The sequence below is a fragment of the Balaenoptera physalus genome, assembly GCF_965194825.1.
Source record: "Balaenoptera physalus genome assembly, chromosome: 20".
NCBI classification, from domain to species: Eukaryota; Metazoa; Chordata; class Mammalia; order Artiodactyla; family Balaenopteridae; genus Balaenoptera; species Balaenoptera physalus.
The window spans coordinates 10,448,068-10,473,191 of NC_138901.1; the positions used below are offsets into that span (position 1 = coordinate 10,448,068).

The 25,124-nt window shown below is 51.6% G+C and overlaps 1 protein-coding gene across 16 annotated transcripts in view; it reads right to left on the reverse strand.

Moving 5' to 3' along the window:
- The window catches only part of RBFOX3 (RNA binding fox-1 homolog 3), a 454,119-nt gene that overhangs the window by 368,878 nt on the left and 60,117 nt on the right, over positions 1–25,124 (reverse strand). For 2 of the 16 annotated variants that reach the window (XM_082443025.1, XM_082443024.1), the window contains exon 1: positions 24,648–24,944. The exons of the other annotated variants lie outside the window; for them this stretch is intronic. The gene's annotated coding sequence lies outside the window, so the exon portion shown is untranslated. Of the gene's footprint in view, positions 1–24,647; positions 24,945–25,124 lie in introns of those variants that run through there. 16 annotated transcript variants of the gene reach the window in all.

The window sequence follows — 25,124 nt, forward strand, 5'->3', positions numbered from 1 at the left end:
GGGCGCAGGGACCAGAGCGCTCGGGTGCAAGGTAGGAATGGTGGGGAGGAGGGCAGCAGTGTGGCTCCCTCACTCAGGAAGCTACACCCCTTCTCCACTTGTGACCTCCCATGACCTGAGCCAGAGCGCTCCAGAGCAGCCCTCCCACCATGCCTCCCACCTCTCCCCACGTCACAGGCTGGGGGCACTGGTTTTGAGAGACTAATGAAGGGAGAAAATTCAGTCTCTGGATCTTCAACAGCGCTCTCCACCAACCCCCTCAGTCTAATACATGGCTACTTTTTTGTTTGTTTGTTTTCAATTTAAAGAAGTTGAATTCCTTTTCCTAGACAGAAAGGACTCATATTATTTTTCTCTGAAGAACACTTTAGTACCAAATTGGATTTTAGTGTCAACTAAAAAATAACGTATAAAAACATTATGTTAAGTGAGAGGAGCCAGTCACATGATTCCATTTACATGAAAAATCCAGAACAGGTAGATCTGTAGAGACAGAAAGTGGATTCGTGATTGCCAGGGGCTGGGGGGAGGGGAGGATTGGAAGGTGACAGCTAAAGGGCATGGGTTTTTTTAGGGGGGCACAAAGTGTTCTAAAATGGATTGCGGTGATGGTCACACACCTCTGAATATACTCAAAACCGTTGAATGGCACACTTTAAATGAGTGTGTTGTATGGTGTGTGAGTATATATCTCGTTAAAGCTGTTATCAAAAAAATTTTCTTTTGAGATAGTCAAACTAACTAATGCAAAAGCAGCAGGTGCCCACTGCTGGTCTGGATGACCAGCCTGCCTCTATCTCCACCTCTCACTGCCCGTCTCTTGCTCTGTCACACAACCCTCAGGCAGGTCCCCCATCATGCCACGTGTTCTCCTTCGTCCCACCCTGGGCATCTGTGCACCCCACATGTCCCGCCCTCATACACACACACTCGCCCTTCTCCTAGCCATCCACCCTCCAGGAATGATCGCCAGGGCAGGGTTGTGAGTTTTCCTAGGGGCGCCCACAGCCCCCTGTCCTCGCCCTGCTGAGCACTGGTCACTCACCCTGGAATTCCAGCTGTTGACTTAGCTGACTCCGCCAACCACTAGTCAGCAGGCCATTCAGGGCAGGGATCTGCCTCTGGGCTCACCGTCCCGTGTCCCAGCCTCACAGGGCCTTGTCCACGGCAGCAACTCAGACAAAAGCCACTGGACGAACAGAAAGGCTCCCAGTTCGCCCATCATTGACCTGCATTCGCAATTGTCAGGAATCTGTTTTATGTGATGTGATTTTAATTTGATATTATTTCAATAGGTTCTTCTATGAAATATATAATCAGCAAATTTGTCATTCTTGACAACAACGCAGTATTAACAGTTTAAATTCTTCCCGCTGTTAGTGCAGATATAAACATCCTTGCACAGGTAAGACTGGGCATTTTTAGCAACTTCTGTGCTCCGTGCTTCCTGAAATGGGATTACAGGATCGATGGGCATTATCCATTTTATAATCCATTACATACTGGCGGAACCCACTGCTGAAAGGATGCCTTGAGCAATGATTGTTTTTATACAGTCCTACTGGGACTTGATATTTATATATTCTCAATTTACCTTTTTGCTAATATAAACAGGTGGATTACTTCAGGTCACTGAAAATTCTATACAGTTTAACCTTTAACTGTACAGCCTGACAAATTCCCATTCAGGGTGAAGTAGACATGCGGGTTTTTCGATGAAGTTACTGCTCCAGGACCTGGGAAGGGAGCCCTCCTATTACTCCCACCACCATTAGGGGGCCAATCTCAGCCACTGGGGGAGACAGGGATCAACTAAGGCCACGATGGAGGGGAGGACCTGGAAACGCTCCTAAAAAGTGTGCATGCCTCCAAGGCTGGAAAATGGAGTTTGGGAGGCACTGGGTACCCCACAGGACTCCCAGTCTCCAGGTGTCTTTGCTCTCTGACGCCTGTCCTGAAAACTGCTCTGACTGCAGAGGCCCTGCGTAGTGAGGCCACGCTGAAGGTATCACCGTGCCCCGAGTCCAAGAGTCTAAAGCGTCTCTTCCTCCTTAGAAACCACTCCTCAGTAGCTACAAGTCTGCAACCATCTCCAGACACAGAAACTCTCCTGCTGACACCAGGGCCAGGAGCCCCATGGGGCCACCCCCACCCCGTGGACTGAATGTGTGTGTCCCCCCATATTCAATGAGACGGTATCTGGAGGTGGGGCCTTTGCAGGGTGAGTCAGTCACGAGGGTGGAGCCTTCATGATGGGATTAGTGCCCTTGAAAGAAAACACCCCAGAGAGATGGTCTCTTTCTCTGCCACTTGAGGATACGGTGAGGAGTCTACAGGCCAGGAAGAGAGTCATTTACGAGACACAGAATCTACCAGCACCTTGATCTCAGACTTCCCAGAACTATGAGATAGAATGTTTGTTGTTTAAGCCACCGAGTCTATGGGATTCTTGTTCCAGCAGCAGGAGCTGAGATACGCCCCTCCCCTGCCACGTTACCTTTTATCCATCTGCTCCCATCGACCATTTCCAGGGGTCTTATGAGATCTCCTGTCATATTAAGGCAGTGTCATCTTTAAGTAAAGTCCGGACACACACATGCACACACACAGACTCCACCCCTAACCCCAGGGAGGTTATGGAGCTCACCTCAGGGATGTTGAATCTCATCTACAGTAAAGAAGAGAATGTCATGATGTTAGTATTTATCCAAAAGAGAAAATACACTATGTAAAGAGTTTCTTGAGTGGAAGCTCTTTTGCTCTTGAGAAGGATCTCTGACAACCCATCCTCATGTGTCCAAATCCCACCTCCTCTCAGAAGCTATGTGAAATGCCAGCTCGCCCAGGAAACCCTCCCAGTTCACCCCTGTACATCCTAGCCCTTATCAATGTCCTCCCTGGCATTCACCATTCTGTGCTTGAGTCTCACCTCTCTTACTAGACGTTGAGCTGCTTGAGGCCGAACTGTCTCTTACACATTGCTGCATCCCCCAAAAGAGTGACTTATAGAAAGTGCACAGTAAATATTTGAACCAGAAGTTCAAATACTTGTATCTCCCACATGATGAATTAATCAATTTCCAGACACAGAAATAAAAGATTATAATAGAAAGTTTAAATGTTTTATCCAGCAATTCCATGACTGGGTATATACCCAAAAGAATCGAAAGTGGGATCTTGAGGAGATATTTGTACACCCAGGTTCATAGCAGAATTATTCGAAATCGCCAAAAGATGGAAGCAACCCAAGTGTCCATAGATACATGAATGGATAAACAAAATGTGGTCCATCCATACAATGGAATATTATTCAGTTTCAAAAGGGAACGAAATTCTGACACAGGCTACAACATGGATGGACCTTGAGGACATTATGCTGAGTTAAATAAGCCACTCACAAAAGGACAAATATTGCATGGTTTCACTTATATGAAATACCTAGAGTAGTCAAATTCATAGAGACAGAAAGTAGAATGGTGGTTGCCAGGAGCTGGGGAAGTGGGAGTGGGAAATTAGTGTTGAATGGGCAAAGAGTTTCCGTTTTGCAAAAGGAAAACGTGTTCTAGAGATGGATGGTGGTGATGGCTGCACAGCAACGTGAATGTTCTTAGCGCCACTGACCTGGACACATAAAAATGGTTAAGATGGTAAATTTTATGTTACATGTATTTTACCACAGTTTTAAGTTTAAATGTTTCCAGTATGATAGGAATTAAACTTGTCTAATGTCACCAGGCACCACCAAACCCCACTGGGGTTCTGCATGTTTGGGCGCCTGGAAATGGGTTGGGAGGAAAGAAAGATCATCCTGTGCTCACAGAGGCCCTGATGCTTCCATGACTTCTTAGTCAGCTCCGGCTTCTATAACAAAAATACCATAGACTGGGTGGCTTAAACAGTGGACATTTATTTCTCACGGTTCTGGAGGCTGGAAGTCCAAGATGAAGGTGCTGGCAGATTCAGTGTCTGGTGAGGGCGCTCTTTCTGGTTCATAGATGTCCATCTTCTCCTGTGTCATCATATGGCAGAAGGAGCAAGGGAGCTCTCTGAGGTCTCTTTTACAAGGCACTAACCCCATTCATGGGGGTTCCACCTTACTACCTAATCACTTCCCAAAGGCCCTCACCTCCTAATACCATCACACTGGGGATTTGTTTAAACACGTGAATATTGGGAGGTCGCAAACATTCAGTCACAACATCACAGTGAAAGACCAAAGTTCTAGTCAATGAGTTTCTCTCTTCCAAGTTCAGTGTCCCCATGAGCTGATCAAAGAGAGGTGATCAAGGAATCCATTGGTTCATTCAACAGGAGTTACTGAGCCTGAGCTCTGAGCATTGGGCAAGCCCAGACGCCAGGAGTACAACCAGGGGTGGGACAGCTGTCTGCCCAACGGGAGAGAGAAAGACTGGCAAACACACAAATTAAATGCAATTTGATGAAATGCAAAACTAATCAAAGCCAAACCTTTCAAAGCTGCCAATATCAGGATATCCAGCATCCTGATATCTTACTTCCCACAGTTTCCGTGTCCTGAATCTCATACTCCCCTTCCAGCCTCAGTGCCACCAAAATGAGTTGACATCACTAAGGGGTCGTGGGGTTTCGCCTCCTCAGGGGGAGTAGGCATTGTCCTGGGAGATGAAAGGCTGGGATGTCAGTCCTGCACTTGTGACCACCTCATTGATTTTCCCTTCTGGGCCTCAGTTTCTCCACCGTTAAAACCAAAGTTGGGTTAAATAATCCCCAGGACCCCATTCTGTGATGGGAAACTTCCACTCTCCCACCAGGGAGGGGAGCCCAGGATTCTGGAGAGTTCTGAGCTAATAAAATAACTTCATTCCCCATTTGGATAAAAAATGAGTTTGACAGAAGGGTATTGCAGAGAGTGATGTTCAGGCAGGTTTACCAACACACGGCAGACAAACTGCAGGTTAGAGCCGGTTCCCTAGAACCAATATTTACAAACAGTCTCAGCATTAACGTGGGCAAGCGGCTTCCTGTGCGTCTAACTCAGCCTCTCCTCCCCCCACTCAGCTTGGTGGAGGCACCAGAGCTCTGCTCCAGCCTTTCAGCGGTTTTAAAGAGGAGAAACAAAAGCAAGACAACGGCCTCTCTCTCCTGCCCAGCATGTCCGCCCTGGGGTTCCATTGCAAAGCAGCGTTCTTGAATATGCAGCAAGGCCCCCTTCCCTGGGATGTCAGCTTCAAGTGATGAAAGCTGCTCCCCTCAACAATGTGCAGAACGCTGGGTCCAAGACTGCCGGCCCCCGGGAGAGTGTTGAGTCTGGACCGAGCACAAGGGCATCGCATCTGGAAGCAAACGCCTCTGCTGGAGGAGCAATTGTAAAAGCAGCCCTGCTTTGTCTCATGCCTTGAGAGGCAGAGAAGTCACCCCTCCCACAGAATCTCTCCAGGCACCACGTGCTCAGGACCTACACAGTCACATAACTGGATAACAAGGATTCTGGCATATAATTCACCATCGGATAAGTGCCCATCATGATGCTTAAAGAATGTTGTCTTCATGGCTTTAGCACGGAAAGGGCCCTCCGGCACCTCCCAACCTTGCCAGTTGCCCCTGTAAATCAAGGTTTCTCAACCTCAGCACCACTGACAGGTGAGGCTGTCCTGGGCACAGTAAGGTGTTGAGCAGCATCTGTGGCCTCCACCCTCTAGATGCCAGAGCACCACCACTGCCCCCCAAGCTGAGACAACAAAGATGTCTCCAGACAATGCCAAACGTCCCCTGGGAGCAAGACCTCCCCTGGTCGACAAGGCTGCTGTAAATTAAAGGACCACAGGTACAGCAGGTGGCAAGAATCTCTAGTCTGCCACAGACCAGGTAAGCCAGAAGGCAAAGACCTCCACACCACCCAGCAGGCCCCTCTGCTGTGATTACTTGGATTCACCAGTGAGTTTCCCAACAAGGAAGAAAGCCCGCTGTCCTCATTTCCAAGAAAATGATTCCTATTCTTTCCAGAGGGGCTATGCCCTGGCAATTTCAGTTTCATTTCTAACGACAGAGCTCTCTCTTACCCCCATTCCAACCCCAATGGGGGAGAACTAGCTGCACCTCTGAAGCTCTCTCTAATCACACACGTGTAAATCAAATTGAAGTTTTTACGCTCGCCAGGATCTCAACATCTGAAGGCACCTGGCTGGAATTCTTTGAGAAGTATATTGTAATATCACTCATCACCAACAATTTTTCTAAGCTTGGAGTTTTGTAATGGAAATCTCTTTTCTTGTCTGAGTATATACCCTATGTGTATAAATTTCAAACCAAAAGGCATGGAAACTCATTTTTATTTAGAATTTTTACAAAATCTCTTGAGATAACTGGCAAAATGCTGGGGATGTCGCCCACCCAGGATGGAAATGGCTGACCTCCAGCCTGGTAGAAAAGCACAAGGAAAATGGTTGGATTCACCAGGACAAGTCAACTGCTGTACACGGGTCCTCAGGTCCCAACACCCCTTGCAGTCTGACTCAGCTTGAAGCCTGGCCTCCACGCAGGGACCCAGGGCCCCACAGTCTCCCTGGCGTCTCTCAGCCACAGCCCAGGGAAAGGAGGTTGCCCCCCCTCCCCAGTATTCACCCCCTTGCCCGGAAGTGACAGGCGTCACTTCCACTCACAGCCCACCAGGGAGAACTAGTCACGTGACCCCCAGGAGCGTGAGGCCTGGGGAGTGTAGCCCTGCTGGGCAGCCTCCTTCCAGCAACAACTAGGCACCAAGAGGGGAGCCCAGCCCCACGGTGCTGAGCCAGCCGCCTCGGTCAGCGGGCCAGTGGGCAGCACTCACATGGCTCAGGAGGAGGCCAGCCTCATCTATGAAACTGGACTGTGGCATTGAGCCAAGTGGCTTCCTTCCCAAAGGAGAGGTGACCCTAACTGTCGTCCTTATTTTTTGTCACCTTTGTCATAGCATTAAGTCCCAGGGAGTTAGGTGGGAGTGGCCCCCAGCCCCACTACTGAAACAGGTCATAAAATAGGAAGCGTCTGATCTGCAGAGTTCAGAATGGTCAGAGCGGAGGACACTGGAATTGACAAATCAAAGGTGGGTGGGAGGTGGGGGTAGTTCTGTTCTGGCTAAACCATGTCCCAGTGGCTGGACATGAAACGGACACTGGCTCTCAATTCTGCCACCCTGGTACATACGATTAAAAGATCATGGCGCAGGGGCTTCCCTGGTGGCGCAGTGGTTGAGAATCTGCCTGCTAATGCAGGGGACACGGGTTCGAGCCCTGGTCTGGGAAGATCCCACAAGCCGCGGAGCAGCTGGGCCCGTGAGCCACAATTACTGAGCCTGCGCGTCTGGAGCGTGTGCTCCGCAACAAGAGAGGCCGCGATAGTGAGAGGCCCGTGCACCGTGATGAAGAGTGGCCCCCGCTTGCTGCAACTACAGAAAGTCCTCGCACAGAAACGAAGACCCAACACAGCCATAAATATAAATAAATAAACAAATACTTTAAAAAAAGAAAAGATCATGGCGCAGATGAACCAGGCCTGCAGAGGGCCCTGTGCAGCCAGGGACCCACCTCCCATCTTCCCCTGACCCCTGTGTGGGTGAGAGAACCAGGCACTTGAGAAGGTGCGAAACAAAACCACTGTGTGACACCAGCCCAGCCCCTCCTGCTCTTAGCACTGTAGCCAGCAAGGCTGAGGACTGCGAGGGGCCGGGACACAGAAGGACCTCACAGGTGGCAGACCCACAGAGCACCTGCCAGCCCCTCCACACCAGTGGCCAATCCCAAGGTCAGGTACCGCGATCCTGAGCCCACCCTCTCCTCTCCTCTCCTCTCCTCTCCTGGCGGGATCACCACTCTCTGAACCCTCACTCTCAGCTGTTTCTGTGCACAGGGCTATCCCTCTTCTGCACCGGGGGACCCCGAAAGCACGCACAAACTCCTGTCTGCCAGGATCATCCAGCCAGCTTGCTGGTAACTATGCTCTTCTTTTTCTTGTCTTTCTTTTTTTTTTTTTTTAACCAATTGCCCTTCTGGGAGAGAGAAGAAAAGCCAGATCTTTTGGAAATACCATCCTGCCGTTGCATGTATAAAAGCCATCAGTTCTGAAATCACAGTGCTGGAAAAGAAGCTGGAGGGAGGGCCGCCCCGCAGCTGTGCCTGGAGTTCTGTGCTGGGCACTAGCTCTGCTCGTTATCCTCTCCGCCCGCCTCCCCCTCCCTCCAGCCCGGTCTCTCGCGCATCTATTTTTGTGGTGATCAGTGTGCCTCTGTTTCCCAACCAAGGGCTTACGTATGTGTATTTCTATACATCATTCCCTCCGTGGAGGCTTCTGAGCCATGCAAATGGCACCTTATGCAAATCAAAGACTCCTCCATCTGCTTCCGATATTCCCCACTTCCCCTTAATAACCTGTTTTAGGGGATGCGGTACATGCAGCAGATGATACAACTTTATTTTTGTAAACCCAGTTGGTCCTGGAGTGCTGGCAGCCACAATAATAGAAGAGTGCGCCTGTTACTGCCTCTCACTGAGTCTGCTGTTAGGCAGCGCCTCATTAAAACAAGCCGGGAGGGCCTCCAAGAAGAAGGGAGAGGGCACAGTGGGGTCCCAGCAGAGCAGAGTGGAACACGGAATCCTGGCCTCTCCCTCTTTCTGCTTGGTCAGTGTTTGCCGTGGGTCAAATTGTGTCCCCCCAAAAATATATGATGAAGCCCCTACACCTGCTACCTCTCAGTGTGACCTTATTTGAAAACAGGGTCTTTGTAGATATAATAAGATGTAAGTTAAGATGAGGTCATAATTGGAGTAAGGCATTTGATCCAATATCATGGGTGTCCTTACAAGAAGAGAGAGGACACAGAGACAGGGAGAAGGCCATGTGACGATGGAGGCAGAGGCTGGAGTGATGCAGCTACAAGCTGAGAAACGCTGAGGGCTGCTAGCAACCACCGGAAACCAGAAGAGGCCAGGAAAGATTCTCCCCTAGAGGTTTCAGGGGAGCGGGACCCTGCAGACACCTCCCCATCACAGCCTCTCCAAGGGCCTCTCCTTCCCACCTGCGACTTCATAGGTGTTGGTGTAACTGGGGTGGTGTTTATTTTCCGTGCCCATTGTGCCCCCAGCCCCTGCTTCAGGGCCTCGGGGTAGATGCTCAAAAACTCCCTGGCAGAATGAAGGTAGGAGGGCTAAGTAACTGCCCCCAGGTAACACAGTGAGCAGGTACAGATGGGGTAGGAAAACATTACTCAGAGTCAACTCCAAACTGTTTTTTTTAAGACCTCTTTTAGTGCCCAAAGGATACTCTTGCCATCAAAAACTCACTCTCACCCCAGTGAAGGGTACCTAGGATTCTGTGCACTGATTTTTCAATTTCCTGCGAGTCCACAGTTATTTCCAAAAACAAGTTAGGGGGAAAAAAGATCATTTTCTTTTTGTTTGACAAGATGCTGCAAAGCCCAACAAGGGCTTACTCCTCTCCCCACTCCCACCCCACGTACATCACCTGGCTCACAGGTGGGCTTGAGGCCTGACAGTCAAGAAGCAAAGTCTGACTTCCAGTAAGAGGGAAAGAGAGGCATTCAGAGAAAAGAGCTGTCACTTAGAACCTAAGTTTTTCAAACACCCATGGAACCAGTTCTGTGGCTCCCAGGAGAGAGGGGTACTGGGGGCCAGGAGTGCCGAGTGGGATTCAGACAAAGAAGGGAGGGACCTAGTGTGGGGGTGGGGCAGCTGGCCACCGGCGAGGTGCCCAATGCAGGAGCTGGCCAGTCCTGAAGGGCAGAGGTGGTCCGTGTAATCGGGAAGCGGTCATGTGGAAGCAGCTGGCCACAGACCCAGGTAGCAAACGCAAGTCTGTGCAAGAGGAGGGACCTTCTAAAGGAGACGATGGGCTAGACCTACACACACGTCACGGGAGGTGATGCCGGGGAACGTCTGGGGTGTTACCCGTCAAGGGAGCTCCAAGCGAACTGGAGGAAGGAGGGAGAAAAGGAAGAAGAGCCTTTCATTCTCCAAAGGGAGGAAGATGGGCCTGAAAGCTCCTGGGCGTCCCTGGAAGCTCTAGAACAGGTCAGCAAATCAAGGCTAGGGGCCAAACCCAGCTCGCCACCTGTTTTATAAACAAAGTTATTGGAACACAGTCACGTTCGTTCACTTACATATTATCTAAGGTGGCTTTCACGCCGACGGCCAAGTTAAGTTGTTGTGACAGAGACCGTCTGGCCCTAAAATACTGACTACCTGGTCAATGACAGAACAAGTTTGCAGAGCCCTGCTCCAGAGTATTTCAACTCTATGAGAGCTGGTTTGAACTTACACAAAGCCTGGATGGGGGGATTTTTAATGGGATGCAAAGACAAAAATGCACCCCCCCCATGGAGAGAGGAACCACCAGCAGTGTTCTCCTTTCACCTGCCCTGGGGGAAAACCTCAGTTCTGGCAAAGCAAAGGCACTCTGTGACCTTTGGAGAGGCCAAGCTAGGGTCAGGCACCTGCACTGTTACCTGGAAGTAAACTGTGTTTTCAGAGAAGGGAACATGCCGTGAAGTGGTAGAGTATTTCTGATGTGATTCAGGACAGGAAGCCCAAACTAAGAGAATTCCAGAATAAAGATAAAAACCCAAGTGGCCAGAACATTTTTAGAACAAAAATCAAACCTAGGGAGAAACTTTCATCTAAAATTGATTGTCCAGACAGCTCACAAGGGTGACTGGTCCACACGCAGCCAGGGGGTCCTGTTCTGAGGGCTTCTTGGCCCTGGAGTCCAATGGCCCCATCCACTGAGCCTGCCTAGATCCATTGTCTGAATCCCACATCATTCTCCTGCCCACACGCACCCCACCCCCCGCAACCCGGGCATCTGCAAGGGTCCAGGCATCCCAGGCCTCTGGGCCTCCTCCCTCTGGTCTTGCGCATCTAGGAGGCCAGCAGCCCTTCCTGCCATGGAGAGTTGCAATGAGTCTTTGCATGTGTGTTTCAGAGATGGTGAGGGGGTGATTTACTGAAAATGCCGTGTTCCTCACCCTCTCTCATCGCCTTGGCCCTCGGTCCTCTGTGAATAAACACCTGTCAGCCCCCCCCGAGTGTATGAGATGCATATGGGCCAGAATCTTGCCATCTCCATCTTCGTGCCTCAGCCCATGCCCAGTGATTGCTCACCTGGGGCTCAGTTGACAGTCTTTTATTTTGAGGTTGTGATGAAATCCATCCATGAAATTCAGCACCAAGAGGCAAGCCAGCCCTACAAGGCAGACCAGGAGAAACCAGGGCGGGTGGTGGTCTGCCCCCAGTTCATTCACTCACTCTATCCTTGGGTGCTGGCCTGTGTAGGCCCTGGGGCTTCAGAGACAATGAGACTCTGTCCCAGCCCTCAGGGTGCCCAGAGCAGGGCTGGGGGAACCGTGATAAAGCCCATGTGGATCATCATTACAGAACCATAAGGCGTGTGCAGAGTGCTGAAGGAGCGCAGATGATGGGACTCCGGGAGCTCGGGGGGCAGCTCCTCCAAGGGCATGTGCATTTTAAGAGGGTCTGCTTTCAGTGGTGGGCTCTAAGCAGCTTGGGGTTGGTGGTGGATGCTGGTGGTGGCATTCTAGTGCCTGCCTGTGTCCCCCAAGCTCTCTTGGAGCGTTGCCCCTGCAGTCCAGGGGCTCCACCAGACCGAGGACTTGGCCGGTTCTGGCAGTGAAGACAAGAGAAAAGCAGGCTCCCCCCGGAAGGTGCAGCACAGAGAAACATCGGCGTCGTTGCCAAGTCCCCAGACCCTACCTCTCAGTCCCCACACAGACTGCGCCTGCATTCATGGGAGGGGCCCCTGTTGCAAGCCCACCCTTCCCCGCGGCCTCTGATCGCAGCCCTGCCAAGGAGGTCCCAGGCGGGGTGAGGAGGTCGCAGCGCTCAGAGGAGGGTGGCCCAGGCCAGCAGGTGGGGCCCAGGAAGCTGGCAGCTGCCATGCTCCTCCAGCTTTAACATCCTCGTCATCTAAGGCAGCTTCACTTTTAAGCAACCAGTGAAGGACAAGTACCCTGTAAATTTAGAACGCGTGATGGCTGGTAGCTTTTGGTATTCATCTTAGCGCATGGGTAGGGGGAGGAGACAGAAAGATCCACTCATGGCCGCACCATCACATCCCAGCCCACAGAGGTGCTTGCAGAAGGGAACGTCTTTCCCAAAAGGAAAAAGGTAGCAGACACTCTGAGGCTGGGTCCCAATCCCCACCCCAAGGGCTGCCCCCTTCACCACTATTCCCACCAGCATGTCCCCACCCAGGGCACCTCGGCCCCCACCTCTGGGCCCCCCTTCCCTTTCTCACATTTGACTAAAAATAGAGCCTCTTTTGGCAGCAAATACACCCAGTTTCCCCAGAACATAAGCTTCCTGGGAATCTAGAAAAGGGAATAGCTCTACCTCTCATGGAGCGCAGATGGATTCCTGAAAGTTTGTGTCAAACCAATTTTTGTAAATCCAATCATGTTCGCAGTGATTCACCTCCATCTCAGAAACACTTCCCTCCTGGCCAGCTGCTCGCTGACCAGCTGCCTCCACATACACAGATATGCTCACCAGCAATGGGCTCGAGCAAACACCAATTCAAGAGGGGGCTGCAGCCAGAGAGGGTCCTCTTGTGATCTGAATACTCATGCCCAGATTTTGCTGTGTCAGGGCTCAGGTTTCCAGGAAGCGGGGCAGACGGCACTGCGCTCTCCTCAGCGTTTCTTTAGCCCTCATCTGATTTCTTGTAGGGAGGTATCACCAAAAGCACCCTCAGACCTCTCACCTGCTTCCCCAGGACATCACAAGGTGGTCCTCTGCTGTGTGATAGATCTGCATGAGAACTGCACAGGAGTGGGGGAGGGAGGGGGGGAGGTAGACTCAGTTTCCCTGTTGTAACACCCACCACATGATGGCCCTAAAGGCAGGGTGGGGTGGCCTGCAGCAAAGCCAGGCTGGACCGTGCAGAGCCCTTGGCCAGCACAGAGCGGGTGAGGCAGGCGCCAGCATGAGCAGACCTGCAGTGTGGGAAGACGCCTCTCTGCAGGACAGAAGCATCAAGGCTGCAGGCAGGAAAGCTGACAATGGTGCTGGTGGCCGAGGAGATGGACAGAAGTGGACAGATCCAAGGTCCAAGGTCAGTGGACTGGGCAGAAGACTACATTTGGGAGGTCAGAGGAGAGGAAGGTGACATAGGCCAGTGACAGAGGCCCACGCCTTCCAAGTAGGCAGCCTCCCCCTGCTCCTGCAGCTGCTCTCCTGGACAGACCAGCCAGGAGTAATCCTGGGGCGCTGGCCTCTGTGCCCTGTCTTGATGATGCTGGAGAGCATGACTGCTGCCCCGTCCAGGGGTGGCTACTGTTGAATCACCTGCACAGTAGACTCCGAGGACACAAGCAAGGCCACAGGGACCAGTTCCTGCTCCATGATTTCTTCTGTCAGGCGACTATTAAAAACGTGTATGTACACTCATGCATGTGTGTTAAAGAATGGGTGACTGCGGGCTTCCCTGGTGGCGCAGTGGTTGAGAGTCTGCCTGCCAAGGCAGGGGACACGGGTTCGAGCCCTGGTCTGGGAAGATCCCACATGCCGCGGAGCAACTAGGCCCGTGAGCCACAACTACTGAGCCTGCGCGTCTGGAGCCTGTGCTCCACAGCAAGAGAGGCCGCGATAGTGAGAGGCTCGCGCACCGCGATGAGGAGTGGCCCCCGCTTGCCGCAACTAGAGAAAGCCCTCGCACAGCAACGAAGACCCAACACAGCCAAAAGTAAATAAATAAATAAAAATAAAAATAAAGGAATTCCTTTAAAAAAAAAAAAAAAGAATGGGTGACTGCTGTTGAACTAGCTCTGAGCAATCTGGAGCTGAACGTCCACTGGCATGCAGAAGCTCTCCCAGTGGGCTTCACTGGTTTATACCAGGGTGGGCGTGTCCCCAACTGGATTATACATTCCTTAAAGGACAGAAAAAGGACGCATATGTGCTCAGCACCTGTCCTGTTTCAAGCCCCACCCAAGGTACCTGACCCTCGTATTTCAACTCATTTTCACAGCATCACCCTCATTCTGTAGGTTAAGGAAGCTGAGGCTCAGAGGGTCGACCACGAGCTAGTTGGTGGGGGAGCTGGGGTTTGACCTTCTCTACCACGCAGCCTCTGCCCTTTGTTTTTCTCACAGGACCACCCTAGGGATGGGACAGCACCCTCCTCCAGCAAAGGGGGTTCCAGGCCTCAGAAATCCTCCCGAGGCCACGCCCTGGCCACGTCCCTAGACTCACCCAGTCATGCCCCCAGCACACCCATTGGCTGGCATGGGTAGAATAGAGGACTAGAGGCCCATCAAGGAGGGTGGTGATAAACTCGCCTGTCAGGGAGGGGTCTCCAGGTCCCTTCAATACTAGGGAAAACCAGCATCAGCTCTGCACAGCCCAGAGTCCCAGGAGTGTGGGAGGGGAGCTTTTGGTGTGTGGCCCCTAAGGCACCCTGGGGCTGAGCATGGGAGCTGTACAGCACAGGAGGGGCGACCTCAGCCCCCTGTGGTCAGGCAGTCTGAGCAGCCTTTGGCAAGATCTGTAGTTATAATTGTGTCCTTATTATAAAAGTGATACATATTCACTGCAGAAAATTTAGAAACTACACATATGCAAAAAGAAGAAAATTTAAAATAACCCACAATCACACTACCCCGAAATAACTCCTGTTAACATTTTGAGCATATATACCCTCCCAGACTTTCCTATGCATAGAATATATATTTTGGTACCAAGTGGGATCATACTGTACATTCCATTTTGTAACTTTTTTCCATTTAACTATGTCTCATAACAAATCACTAAGTATTCTTCCACAACATCATTTTTAAATGGCTGAATTAGCCAAAGGATACTAAAAGGACAGCTGAAGACAGGAGAGGAAAGTTTTATAATACAGAATGCTGCAATTAAGCATTAAATAGGAAAATGACCTTTGTCAACAAATCAGCTCTACAGTTACAGAAAAATACGATTTTTTAAAGTTATTTTCCTCTTTAGTCCAAATTCTACAATATTAAAAAAAACCAAACCTGACTTAAAGACATGACACTCAAAAGAGAGCCCCCTTCTCTGAGATCTTCTCTTACTGAAATGGACCAATGATGAAAATAGCCAGATCTGAGCATCTAAAAACCTTCCAGTCTACCTATGCGTGATCTCTACAGTTCTGAGAAGCAAAAGTATAATTTAAAACAATAAGGGGTTATGTCTAGGCTTGTGTGTGTCTGTGTGTGTGTATGTGTATATAAAGACAATGGTGGATATCTGAGGATTTGTTGATGGATGAGTGAGATTGGGGTGGGGATGTATGTGTATGAAAGGTAATCAGTTCTGAGCAACGATGAAAAGGTTTTGCTACTGCCCTTTATAGCTATAACTATGAACATTTCTACGCTTGATCTGAGCTCAAAGTAGGGGTGCTCCCCTTGGCTGGTGATGTCTTCAGAAACAAACAACATCATAGTTCTGAAGGGCTGACTTGACTTCCTCTTACTGCAGGTTTAATGGACTGAATTATTGTATCCCCACAAAATTCATCTGTTGAAGCCCTAACCCTCAATGTGATGGTAGTTGGAGGTCGAGCCTTTGGAAGGTGATCAGGGTTAGATGAGGCCATGAGGGTTGGGCCCTCGTGACGGGATTAGTGCCCTAATAGGAAGAAACACCAGAGCCCTCTCCCCACCATGTGAGGACAGCGAGAAGGCAGCAGTCTGCAAGCCAGGAAGAGGGCCCTGACCAGAACCTGACCACATCACATCTTGATCTCAGACTTCCAGCCCCCAGAACTGTGAGAAGTAAATTTCTGCTGCTTAAGCCACCTAGTCTGTTGTATTCTGTCGTGGCAGCCAAAGCAGGCTAAGACCTCAGGTAAGATGCCTAGGGTAGTTTGGGGACGGTAAGATTGCAGTCATCTGGACTTTGTCAAGCCATTCCCCAAGGAGAGACCCACCGGGGGCACATACAGAGATGGGAGGAGTGAGGAACCTGAATCCAGGACTCACAGCTGCTCTGCCAGAAGGAGGTGTGTCCCTCAAATATGAAATGGGAGCTCGGGCTGGGTCTGCTGTTTCACGATGATGACAGATGAAGTGCAAAGAGCCTGGGGACAGCCCAACAGGGCTGCTCCCGGACAAGGCTCGGGCAGAGCGCCCAGGCTCCCTCCCACAATGGTCTCACCGTGTTTGCGGCCTTCTTCTCCCGCTGTGAGCCCAACAGAACAGGGGGAAATGAACGGAGAACACCAGGGGGCTTGTAGGGGCCAGAGCCAGGGCCAACTCCAAGAAGGGCAAAGAGGGCTCCTGCAGGGTCAGGAGAAATCCTGGGGCCAAAAACATGGGGTTCTTCTCCAGGGACCAGGGGTTGGGGCACTGAGAGCAGTTCTGCACAGACTCAGGCCCTCACCAGAGCAGGATGAGCACGGGTGCTGGAGGGGCTGAGAACCACCCCCCAGGTCCGGTCTCAGGACCAGCAAGCAGCTATTCCTACCACTGGTCCCTGCAGCTTGGTTGAAAATCCAAGGACGAGATTGTTCTGGGGCAGAACCAAGGGTGACTGGCCGTAAGCTGTGCCAGCCTCAGATTCACTGTGACCCAAATCTGAGCTTGTAAAGCATCATGGGTGCCAAGCACCAGTGGCTTCTGGTTTATTGCTTATCTTTCCTATGCACTTTAGGGAAGCTACTTTAGGGAAATGCCAACCTGCCACGTACGAAATAAAGCTAGGATCTCTTTCCAGGTGGGAGCCACTTTAACAAGTGGCTCCCTAGAGGCTGAACCCAGGGAGAACAGGGCTCAGGGACTCAGGGTGCTGGTGGCCCTGGGAGACACAGCTTCAGGGGCTGATACGTAGGCCTCCTGGCGCCTAGAGTGATGCCACACGACGGGGAGTCCAGGCCACGGCTGGTGCAGGGCTGGGTGATTCAGCACCTCTCTGTGTCACAAGGACACAGGCTCTGCCCCCTGCCCGCTCTGCACCCTCCCGTCAGGCTGGAAGCAGGATGGCTGCGGTAGATCCATAACAATGTCCTGAGGCCTCTTTTAGAAGCCAAGAACTGTTCACGGAAGCTGACCCTCCCTGCTGGAAGATACTCCTCTTGTCTCATTAGCCAGAACCAGTCACGGCTAAGAGCACAGGATCTCCCATGGACCAAGTGCTCAGCCCTGAGGTCAGGGTGGGCCTCACTCTCCCCAGCCCTGCCCGAGGGGGTGGGAGGATGGACACCTGCACCAAGCCCAGGTCAGTAAGAAGAAGGGGGAGGGCCCAGATGCCCCTGGGAGCTGGTCAGCCTGTGGGGCCCTCTCCCCAGCAAGGCTCTTCCCTGCCTGCCCTCTGGAGATGTCACCGGGAGCCGGCTGTCTTCACTCTCACTATACCTTTACCCTCTCGCTCATCCCCCAGAGCACTCACCCCAATGTTTGGGTCCACAGGTGATCCAGAGGGTAGAAAATGGCTCAGCTGCCCCTCTGGGGTTCCTGGGCTCACAGGTCAGCTGCCTGGACAGGCCACATTCTGGGGGGCACAGGGCAAGACAGGATGGCCAACTCCCAAGGACAAAGTCGCCTGGGTGGGGATGACCATTCCAACGCAGGAATGGCCTGTGCCAGGGCCCTGGGAGGCCTGCAGCACTTGCATTTGTGGGGCCACTGGCTGAGCAGAGTTGGAAGAGCCCACACGGACAGTGCGTCCGCCAGGCAGTGGGAGGGGCCCCTCTTCTACTGGGAGCAGTTGAGCCCCCAGTCACGAGCCAGCCTCTGGGGAAGGGGCTGGTTTCCTCCGTGCAGACCACTCAAAGAGCCCAGCCCCCTCTGCCTGTGAGCAGTAGCCGCTGCAGGTCCGTCGGCACAGTGCCTCCCTCCACAGCTTCCTACGCACCGAGAGACTCTCTCTCCTCGCCCTTCCCACTTCCATTCATGGCTAGAATTAAGAGACCCCACGGGGCACAGGGAGGAAAAGTTACCATCCCCTTGGCCTGACAGTTTGACCCCAGAACCCCCATTATACTAATCACCACCCAACTCACACCCTTATCTTGTGCCACATAGTCCTGGCAACACCAGTAACATACATGTGCGTTCCAGTAAAATGCACCACCACATCCTGTAAATTTGCCAGCCGAGGGGCCCTGCTTAAGTGTAGCTCAATAAGCATGCACTTGCGGCCACATCAGTTCTGTCAAAGGTGCGCCATTGTGCTGATGGACAGATGGACAAGCCAGGCTTCCCTTGACTCTCGGGCTGCCAGCCATTGGCTTCTTCCTGCTGAATGAGCCAGCCATGGGCTCCTGGGGCCGCACCCGGCCTAGCACTTTGCACAGAGAATCCCCTGTTGTCTTCTCCATCCTCTAAGGGACCCAGAAGGTGGGACATTGACCTGCTTGGCAGATGTATTTGTCTCCTAGGGCCGCCGTAACAAACGAAGCAGCTTAAAACAACACCAATTTTATTCTTGAACAGCTCTGGAGGCCAAAAGCCCAAAACTACGTGCTCTGGAATGGCTTGTGCTGCATCACTTTAATCCCTGCCTCCGCCCTTACGCGGCTGTCTGTCTTCGTATGTCCTCTCCTCTTCTTATAAGGACACCAGTCTCTGGATTTAGGGCCCACCCTACCCCAGTATGACCTCATCTTAACTTGATTAAATCTGCAAAGACCTATTTTCCAAATAAGATCTCATTCACAGGTCCCCGGAATTAGGACTTGGACGCGTGGGGACACAAAGCAGCGCACAGAGTAGGTCTCTCCTGGCAGGTGAAGGGTGGACAGGCACTTACACCAGTGCCAGGGTTGTCTCCCCACACCCCTCCATCACCCACATGCCAGCCAGCCTCTGCTCCAGTGCCCCAGGGCGGAGTCCTCACGGCCTCCTGAGTCCCGCTGATGCTCGCATCTCTCAGACAGAACCAAATTCTGTCTCCCTAGAGCTTACACCCACACATCCTTTTCCTGCCTTTGAACACAAAGGGACAAACCTACTTCCTCCTCCACACGACAGACCTTTGAATAAGTGGAGCACAGCAGCAGGCCCATCCCCACCCACCCTGCCTCTCCGAGTCTCCTGGTAGCTTCAAGAGCCCACCTGTCAGGGGTGTGCATCCGTGCACACCCCAGCTGAGCCAGCCCCACTGGCCACTGTCTCTCCTAAAGCAAGACACAGAACTGACCACAAATGCGCCAAGGAGATGCTTCTCCCCAAACACGCACAGGGTGCCGTGGGCATAAGGCTGAGGGTGCTGGAGAGGGAAGGTTCAGGGACTCTGGATCCTGGCTGAGGGTGTGGGGTGGGGATGGGGACAGCCCCTCACCCGAGGTCGGGCTATGGAGACCCCAACGTGGGAGACAGATGGAAGAAGAGCTGGTCCCAGCCAGTGCGTTGATAAAGTCTGTGTGATCGTGTGATGACTTCTCTCCCAGAGGCTGACAGCTCCCTGACAGCAGGGTCAGGTCTGTGTGTCTACCTGGAGCTTGACAAAGTCTTGTTGAATGAATGAATGAATGAATGAGTGAATGAGTGAATGGCTGAAGTGGAGTGGGGGAACTGGAGACTTCCCGTCTTTCCCCTTCCCACCTTGCAGCCCCTGAGATGCCTCCCTGTGGAGTTACATGGTGAATGTGACTGTTGAGGAGATGCCCACGATCACAGCAGGACACCCTCAGTGCTGCCTCCCAATGCCCAGTTCCCTTCTCTGGAGCAGAGCTTCCTGTGCGTGCAGAGAAAGCAGGATAATAAAGGGGGGGTGGGGTTTTGAAAGCCATCCAGGGCTGCCGGCTGTCTTTGGGGCAGCACCAGGGCAGTGAAGCACTAACTGAGGCTCTCGAGCCACACATGGTTCCTTTAAACCCAGGAGTTTCAGACAAAAAGATCAGCAGACCTTAGGCACCCATGTGGGGCTGGAGGTCTACCATTGTCATTAGACCCAGAAGGCCACCACCATGAGAAGCTCAGGTCTAACGCTTCGAGATCAGGTGATGGTTTAACACAGCTGGTCCAGAAGCAACTCCAAGACTGCATGTAATAGTCAAAGTCTGAGAGTGGCCCATATGTAAAGAGCACCCTGGAACGAATAAAGAAAAAAGACTCCATGGAAACACAGACAAAGCACATGAACAGACAGTTCACAGAAGGCAAATGCAAGTGAACAATAAACACAGAAAAAGATAATGAACCTTCCTAAAGTTGAGGAAATGTAAGGTAAAATGATATTTTGTACCTTAGACTGGCAAGTATTTTAAGAAATAATAATAACTGATACTGGTATGGATGTAGGATAAAGGATTCTCACATGGCGTGGAGAGATCTGTAAATACTTTCACCTTTGTAAAGCAATCCAGCTGTAGTTATTAAAATTTAAGATATACATGCCCTTGGCCCCAATAATTCTACTTTTGGGATTTTTCTCCAAAAAAGCAGAAAGTACCGGGAAAATACATAGCACATGCACATGGGTGGGTCAGTATGAGCAAAGGGGAGATTTGGGGAGGGGACACTTCCAACTGTTAGCAGAAGTCAGAAGTCATCCCGGAGAGCTGGATCTGGGGAGGAACAAAGGAGACTAATCGTTTCACTTTAGACACTTCTGTCTTGGAAGACCTAATACAATAAATAAATAATGACTTTTATAACTCATGTGACTACATTTTTTAAATGACTATGGAAATGATTTCGAAATGAAAGCTTTCTACCTCCCCTGCTGTTATAGGTGGGGTTGCCAGATTTAGCAAATAAAAACACTGGATCCTTGGATAAGTTTGAATTTCAGATAAACAACATTTTTTTAAAAAAAATATAAGTATGTCTCATGCAATATTTGGCACATACTTGCACAAAAAATTCTTCGTTTTTCATCTGAAATTCAAATATAACTGGGCATCCCGGGTTTTATCTAGCAACCCTAGTTACAGGGGGAGGGAAAAGGAAGATCTCTGCAACTCTAATTTAAATCCATTTCTTCTAGCTCCCCGTGAAAACCTGTCATAGCCATGACGATATTTTTTTCTCCCAGTGATCACACGCACTCACACACACGCGCACACACACTCACATGTTTTGATCATCACTCGTCGCCCTCCAAAAGAGCATCCTCTGACTTGCACGCACTGATGTTCGTCACGGCTCTTATTTGAGAGTCAGGATGTCACAGCAAAGCTCCTAGAGCAGCATCTGTGCCTTCGCATTCTGTGTCCAAGCCCAGCAGTGCTGGGCGCACAGAAAACAGTCAGCAAACTGGGGGAAGCCAATTAACAGAGGACCAGGCGTGCCCTGGAGGGAGGATGGTGACCCTCTTCAAGGTGTGTGGCATTCAGCTTCCGGCCAGTTGCTTTGCTGGGTCATGCCCCCCAACTTCTTAGCCATGGTGGGCATCTTGGAACCTGCTCTATCCGCCAGGTCTGCCTTCCGTCCCCCCTCTCCCAGCACTGAACACACAATGCATGAACCTCATACAGAGTGGCCTAAGCCGTTGCTTCCAAAGGCTATATTTGCATCTCATTCCACATTATTCACTTGTTGTCAGGGCGAGGAGACCCAGGGCTGAGGACGGGCAGTCTGGAGCCAGGGCAACCTTGGCCAGCTTGCAGGCTGCTCAAACTCCTCACGTGTACAAGCGGAGGTTGGGCAGATGTTCTTGAAGGGATTTCTAAGCCTTCCGGGTTTAAGGTCAGACGTGTCCCCAGCCCTCCTATTCCAGAGTGTGCCACTAGCCCACCCTTGCCCGAAGCGGAGATTGTGACCGCTAGCCACAGGGAAGTCCTCGGCCCTCTCCTTGAGGCCCAGGCGGCTCTGCAGGCCCAGGTATCCCGATGGAATCGCTGCTTAACCCGCTGTCCATCGTGTCGAGTTGCGAGCTGAGGAAGCCGCAGACGCGACATTAGCATTACAACCCACACTGATCTTTGTCAATTACGCGCCAGTATTTGAGCTCTAACCAGCTTTAAATTGAATCAGGACGAAATCATCAGAATAAAAAGAGCCCAAGCCCCAGCCTTTCAATTCCAGCACTGGAAAAAAAAAGTTATACATTTCATAATGGCCTTCTACCCCCGTAATGAACAGGAAAAATAAATTAGATTCCAAGCTAAGGGTATATTTATGCAATTTCATTATATGCCCATGAGCAAGCCTGGTTTTCACCAAGATAAAAATGAGCTCTCAGAAACACTCGCACTAAATAAATGGAGTGATTTAACAGCTTAATGGGGAGCGTGGAGGAGGAACTGAAGGACAATGTCAAAAATGGAAAATAAAAATAAGAGGGACGTGTGACATGCCTCCTGCGCTGCGCGCACAACGCCAGCGGCGCCGGGTCTGTGTAGCCCTCTGGGCAGCATCTCTCTTCTTGGTGCCCTGGGTGACCAAGGCCAGGATGGGCGGAGGGAACATGGGTTTCCCCCGAGACCAGGAGCGCTGCAGCTCTGCACACTGGTGCAGAACATCTGCCCCCAGAGCCCCAGGCCCAGAGGTCAGCTCTTCAGAGTCCGTTCCGGCTTCCAGAGACGACCTCGCTGCAGTAGCTTCTGCAGTAAAATTCCGGGTTATCTTAGCCCTTCTGGTTCTCATCACTAACCTTTCTTCCCTCCTTTCCAGAAGTTCCTCTCGGTTCTTTTGCTTCCGTATCAGAGCTACCTGATGTTAGCGTGGCCCCAGCTTGGGGGGGCAGATGTGGCACCTCCATGCCCACGGGGTCTCCTCCAGAGTCCCCACACACCGGTTGCCCAGCTTTCACCTTAGCATTTCTTTTGCCAGAAGCGAAAACAAGTTCTCTGCTGCCTTCGATCTCTCCAAGCGTGCAGTTTTGTTTTTTTTTTCCGGGGCACTGTTTACCGTGCGATGCTCTGGAACCTCTGCGTGAGAGGCGTTGTGGAAGCTCAGTTGTTGTGAAGGTTGACAAAATAATGGATTTATTTTTATTTTTTTAATGCATATTTACAAAGCTGGAGGGTGTCTCCCGAAAACCCCAGTGGTGCATAGCTGGGAAGAACTCGGAGTTAGACAGCTCTGGGACCTCTCTCAAAGGCAGCGCTTTCGACTTCCTGAGGTCCCCTTTTCAGCCTCGCTAAGGGGCTCCCTGGTGCTGTCAACTAGGGCAAGGAAAAGGTCATTGACTCCTGGAATGTCAGTCCCGGGGCACCTTCTGGGGGAATCTCCTTCTTCACAGATAAGGATATAAAGGCTCCGAGAGATCAGGAGGGATCCAACTCATCCGTGTGGGTGGGGGGTGGGCGGGCGAGTGGGTCTTACATCAGCCTGCCCCACAGAAATATCATGCCAGCCACAAGGGTCATTACATGTTCTAGCAGCCACATTTAAAAAATGTTTTAAGTGGGTGAAATTAATTTTAATAATATATTTTATGTAACCCAATATATCCAAAATATTATCATGTCAATATGTAATCCACATAAGAAATTACTAACGAGGTGATTCACATCCTTTGTCAGCACGCTGCGTCTTTGAAATCCGGTGTGCAGTCTACACCCACAGCCCATCTCCACCCGGAAGGGCCACGGGCTAGTGGCTTCCCTCTCAGGTGACGCCAGCACAGAACTCCTTCATGTCACAATCGTCTCACTTACAAACAACCCCAAGCCTAAAAGTCAACCATGCAGCCGCATGTGGCTGCCGACCGGTGCAGGGAAATATGCCCGTTGCTCAGAAAGGCATGTTTACAACCTTCATGATCAGTGACTTCCCAAAACCTCTATGAGACCATAATGAAAAATCACTACCCCCGTGACTCCGCGGGCATCTTCTGCGTCAAGAACGAAGAACTCTGCAGGGGACGAACTGCTACATCCTCTGCATAGCTCTGAGAGGCAAGTCCTATCATCACTGCGACATCCCATCAATAGCAGAGGCGGTGATGGGGTTGCTGCAGAATCACACAGTGAGTCAACAACCATCAGGGAGCTGAAACATCGATGTTTATCAACCTCTGAGGGCAGAATATCCCCTCCTGACAAAGAGAAACCACTTAGAGCCAAACAGGCACGGGATTCCCCTACTTTGCACTTTGGGCAGCCTTCGGCCAAAAGGGGCAGCTCAACATGGGGCAAAACCAAGACCCTCCTGCCTCTGCATGTTCCCTCCTTTCCCAGGGCCTCCAAGGGGAAAACATAAACAAACAAGCAGATAGATAAATACCAACCAACAAAGATAAAACAAACTGTGAAGATTAAGCATGCGGAGCTCGCACCGGCCTCGGCCTCGGCCTCGTGGTCTTAGGTACCAAGCCCAAGCCCATCAGCTCGTTAGTGCAGACAGAGCTGGAATTCCACAGCACAGGGTGATTCCCGGCTCCCACCCAGTGAAAATGCAGAGCGACTGACTGACCAGCGAAGACACAGCCAGTGTCCACAGAAAGGGGCACGGGCGTAGCTGGAGCGCCAAGAAGCTTGCTGAGGACACTGTGGGACAGAGGGATCCAAACACCCAGCCGGACCCCCGCCCTCGGCATTGATGGGCTCCTTCCTGCCTGCTGAGGTTGGGGTCGGGTCCACAGCGGCCTGGCTGTCATCCTCACAGCGGCCCCACGAGCAGGTTTGAGGATACTGCGCCAGTGGCTGGTGGGCGGTGGTGCCTGGACCCAACCCCGGCCGCTCGCTGTTTCAATTATCACCTGCTCAGGTTTTTGTCCCTCCTTGTGGGTCAGGCGGGGCCCTACCTGTACCAGGAAAAAGCACCAGCGTCGGCCCCTGGGATGCTGTAAAGCTCAGGACGTGTGCTGCTCTGTTGTCACGTGGTGATGACTGGTGCTGGGGGAAGGAGACCTCGAGGAAACGCGGGAAATGAAGAGGTCTGTCGCCTCGGTTGCTGGGGAACTGATTTGGAGAGAGGGGAGCAGGAATGAAGAGGAGAGAGGGGAGGGAAAGAGCAGAGAGAGAACGAGTCCTCCCCAGGCTTCAATAAGTTTGCTCCTCCTACCGGAGCTCCTCCACCTTCCAGGCCTCCCGCCTGCCCTGCCAACCTGACACCCTGAGAACCACCCGCAGGCACCGCGCCTGCCACGACACGGCCACCAGGCCCCCAGCAGACAGCGCCCGGCCGCCTTCCTTGACGGCCCCTGTAAGGGTGTCTGCCTGCATCCTCAGGCTCTGTCTGCGTCCCCAAGCCACCCCCTCGATGCTCTTACATAACTTGG